Source organism: Phoca vitulina, unplaced genomic scaffold (assembly GCF_004348235.1).
Source record: "Phoca vitulina isolate PV1807 unplaced genomic scaffold, GSC_HSeal_1.0 scaffold72, whole genome shotgun sequence".
NCBI lineage: Eukaryota > Metazoa > Chordata > Mammalia > Carnivora > Phocidae > Phoca > Phoca vitulina.
Genome location: NW_022589775.1, coordinates 140263 through 145231, shown reverse-complemented (window position 1 = coordinate 145231; position 4969 = coordinate 140263). Strand labels below are relative to the sequence as shown.

General features: G+C 33.5%; 1 pseudogene; it reads left to right on the top strand.

Annotated features, from left to right (window-relative positions):
• Positions 1–944: 944 nt before the first annotated feature.
• On the top strand, positions 945–2225 carry LOC116625013 (annotated as a pseudogene).
• The last annotated feature ends 2744 nt before the right edge of the window (positions 2226–4969 follow it).

Below are 4969 nucleotides of genomic sequence, written 5' to 3'. Positions count from 1 at the left end.
TGTGTATATGTGTATATATATCATATATAAAATATGTAATAGATATATAAATGTATATATTTGAATTTTAAACACATTAGGTATCAAATTACTTTAGAGCAATACATACTCTCCACTTAACAAATAGATTCCCCTCTAGTGCACTCCACTCTCACCATCCTCTTGTCATAACACTAATCTGTTCCTTGCGTTTCAAAATGTACTCAGAACATGAAATTCAAGAAGAATTACAGTAGCAAGTGTAGCATATAAGATAAAAGAAAACACAATTCCATGGCAATATGAGAATGAAGTCCAATTATTATTCTGTTATCATATAGAGTTTAAATGTCTACATGGTGTTGCTAACAGAACACTAACTACTATTAGCGATACTTTTTTATAACCTCAAAAGCTCCTTAGAAATGTGCTTCTAGAGATGGCTAGAGTATTGAGAAATGTAGTGTCAGTTCTGATAGATATTATTTGAATGATCACGTTGTGCACAAATCCATTAAATCAGCCACATCCTCAATATATCCCAACAATACAAAGAAAAGAAAATGATTTATTATTTTTTTTAATTTTTATTGTTATGTTAATCCCCATACATTACATCATTAGTTTTAGATATAGTGTTCCATGATTCATTGTTTGTGCATAACACCCAGTGCTCCATGCAGAACGTGCCCTCCTCAATACCCATCACCAGGCTAACCCATCCTCCCACCCCCCTCCCCTCTAGAACCCTCAGTTTGTTTTTCAGAGTCCATTGTCTCTCATGGTTCTTTGAAAATGATTTATTTTTAATCTGGAACTTTTCATATAGTAGAATCCATATAATATAAAAAATTGTTAAAATTAGAATCTATTGTAAAGAGATCTTTGCTCTGGCAAATTTGAAGATAAAAAGGTCATGATAGTTCAACATAATCCAAAATGGTCAATATGATGGTAGCTCTAAGATGCCTGATAGACTCTTGATAAATCACCAAAGGCATAGTCTTTTTAAGATGGTTTATCAGATATCTCTTTATCCTTGTTCTGTAAGCATTCAAGTGCCCATCAGATATTTTGCTACTGCTACAAATCCTGCAAAACAACACAAAAAAGGTGTCACAGCAAAAGCATCAGATAAAAAAAAAAGAAAAGAAAAGAAAAAAAGAAAGAAAAGAAAAGAAAAAAGATGAGACAGAAAAAATAAACTATACAGAAAACAATCCTGAGGATCTCTATCTAAAATGCATATACCTCCTTGGGGCTCTTGGGTGGCTCAGTTGGTTAAGTGTCTGCCTTTAGCTCAGGTCTTGATCCCAGGGTCCTGGGATAGAGCCCCGCATTGGGCTCCCGATGCAGAGGGGAGCCTACTTTTCTCTCTCTCTCTCATAGGTAAAATCTTTCAATAAATAAATAAATAAAACACATGTAACCCTTCACAGATATACACTGTGAAGAAAGTAAAGAATTTCAAATTCTGGACTTCACTAATTCAAAGCAAGGTAACTATCTTGACCTGACACTGGATACATAGCACTTGAGGAAAAATAAAAAGTGGAATCATTGGCCAGTGTTCTTAGTTTCCCATATTCATTTGTTATAGAAATCAATGAAGTTACTGTATTCACAGTGAATACATCAGAGATTAAAATAGCAGAAGAAAACAGAGGTATGCATACAAAAGGAATTCATACGATTCAGGGGAATTTGGGTGATGAAATTCATGCAGACTTTTATGTAGCTGTTCCAGAAATAATGCCTGAGGTTAATCCATTAAAGAAGAAACTGAAAAAAAATTTTTTTTTCCAAAGCTTATTTGAAATTCCATTGGCTGTGACATCCCCAAACTGCTTGAATTATTTAAAATTGGGAATGAGGCAACAGCTTTTTCTGCCCATGGGTCCTGTCCCTGTGCTTTAATAAAAGCACCATTTTGCACCAAAACAAAACAAAAATAAATAAATAAATAAATAAATAAATAAATAATAAATAAACTAAAATTGGGTATGAAATTAAGGCTGATGAAGAAAGGGAAAACTTTCTAGAGACCAAAATAGCAACATTGGATCAAATAACTGGATAGTGGCCAATGCACAAAGAATTATCAATGAAGTTTGTAGGATAGACCTCTGAGTTTGGGACCCTTTATGGTACACACTTTCCTTCATAGTTCAAGTGAAGACTTGTGACTAAAGTCATTGTTGCCTAAATAAGCAGAAACCAAAGAAAGTAAAAAAGATGCTGCCTAAAAGTGTTCAATTGTAAAATTACTTTTACTAGATTAGAAGTAACAGAGAAAATTATAAAACTGCATAATTTTTATATTTGGTGTCTTATTTCTTGATCATCATATTTGAATGTAAATTTTAGGAGCAGAAAAGAAACACAATAAATTCAAAAATAAGAAAATAAAGTTTTCTCTCTGAACTTTACAAAAAAATCACAATATTGAAAAAGACAATAATACCAACTGTTATTTTGTTGATGCTTTAAAATTGTGAGAAGAAAAAATCACATTGTAAATGCAGCCCCTGTGGATGCCTTAAGTCTTTAAAAATTACATATACATATATATATAGTTTTATATGCATTTTATATAAATATATATATTTTGTATCTTTAAAAGGCAGACTGAAAATGTTTTTGTACTCCACCTAACATGAGAGACAAAGAAAATACTTTAGAATAAATGTGGCAAATATAGAGGTTTTTTTTTTTTTTGAATCATCAGAAATTATGTAATCAGATCCTCACTGAAAAAAAAATGAAGTGATGTTTGTATTGAAGGTATTTTCTCTGGAAACATATTCCCCCAAGATAAAAGTTTACAAAATATCTCAAGTAGCTGGTTTGCTTTCAAAGACCTCATGTGTCACCGATCTCCCAATTTTACTTTACTTCAGTCAAATCTTTTTTGATATTTCATATATTTGTCAAATTTATACAATTTATACATATGTGCTTTTGTGTGTGTGTGTGTATGGAAAGAAAACAGATCAAATTAAAACCCTTTCAGAACATTCTCTTGTTTTCTTTTAACATCCTGCAGTTTCCCACTAGGTAAACCCAGTGACTGTCTAACCAGTGAGAAAACTTCTTAATATCTCACTTAAATCCTAATATTTTATAACAAATTGGAAACTGAAAATCACATTTTACTTCCCATTTCTAATTATGGAACCATAAACCATGCCCTTCAATATAACCACTTAATGTCTCCAACAACTGTCCAGCTCAGACTCCATCCTACACTCACAGACCACCGTGCATCTTTGTGTAGAATTTAGAATGCATAACTCTTTGTACTTACCAATGCTTTATTGTCTTGTGATTTTTAGTCCCCAGTTAAGTAATTTTGAGGAACAGATTAATTTGTCCAAGTAAGTTCTAGGAGCATGAGTCAGTAGGTTTCGACACAGTTATTTATGTTAACGTATCACATAATTTCTAGGAAACTTCAGGATCTTTTGTCATTTGCTTTCTTCTGTTTGTATGGGAAGTTAAACTGCATCTCTTTGGAAATGGTCTCTTAATTTTGCATGTCTCTGCAACTTAGCTGATAAAAGTAAAAATATCTTCTCTGGCTGCCATAACAAAATATCATAGACTGGATGGTTTAAACTACAGAAATTTATTTTCTCACAGTTTTGGAGGCTGGAAATCTGAAATCAGGGTGCCAGGATGATTGGGCTCTGGTGAGAGCCTTCTTTCTGGCTTGCAGATGGCTGTCTTCTTGAAAGGGAAAAAAAAAAAAATCTCTCTTGCTCTTCCTCTCCTTATAAAGCCACTAATCCTTTCAGATTAGGACCCAACCCTGTAACCTCCTTTAACCTTAATTAACCCTTAAAAGCCCCATCTCCAAACATGGTCACACTGGGGATAAGGGATTCAACATACGAATTCAGAAGGAATATATTTCAGTCCATAGTATCTTGACAATAGAAAAAATTATATTTTACAAGATCATAGATATTATAATTCTATTTAATTTTACAAGTCCCAAAAGATGCTTCAAATTTATCCTATACTTTATTTATTTATTTGACAGACAGAGACACAGCAAGAGAGGGAACACAAGGAGGGGGAGTGGGAGAGGGAGAAGCGGGCTCCCCGCTCAGCAGGGGAGCGGGGCTGGATCACAGGACCCTGGGATCATGACCTGAGCCGAAGGCAGATGCTTAACGACTGAGCCACCCAGGCACCCCTTTATTTAGTTTTTTTTAATGTATCCATTTATTCAGTTTTATGTAAAGGGCAGTTAGGACAAGAAATTGTTTAGTAGTCTTTTTTTTTTTTTAGGAAAACAGAATAAACCTGTAATGGATATCATGATTTCTGAGTTCTCTGTGAATTCAATTAAAAGGCAGAAGGAAAAGGAACACTTGGAAAATAACAAATGCAGAATTTTTGTAATAAATATAGAATTCTGCTGTTCTCTTCTTACCAATAAGATCAGTAGATTGAAAAGAGGCAAGAAAAAAAATGCTATGTCCCCAGAATCTCACTCTGTGGGATCTCAGTGAGATCAGACCTTGTCTATCTGAAGCAATATCAGTGTACTAGTGAAATCACTACCGTACGCATACAAGTGTTTACTCTGGAATGAGGATCCACAGAAGCAAAATAATGCTTGCTGCCAATTGTCTTCTAGCACGGATTGTGTAACCGAAGTCCTGACACGCTAGACATTAGCATTTCTCAGTGTAATAAGGGACCTGAGTTCCCGAGTTGTGTCTGTCTAATCCTACCTATAAACTTTGGTGGCAAACAGAGATTTACCAGCCAAATGTACATTGAGTCCAGGGATATAGTAAAAGTTGGATCATTTTACTTCTTAGTTCATTCAGAGTATAGTTATTTTTGAACAAATTCTCACTATTCTCTTGAACAATTTATATATAATTATTGCAGAAATAATTTAAATTGAGTAAAAATAAAGAAAATAAATGAACTCCTATCATGAGAAAATAAACATTTTAATTTTTTTTAACCT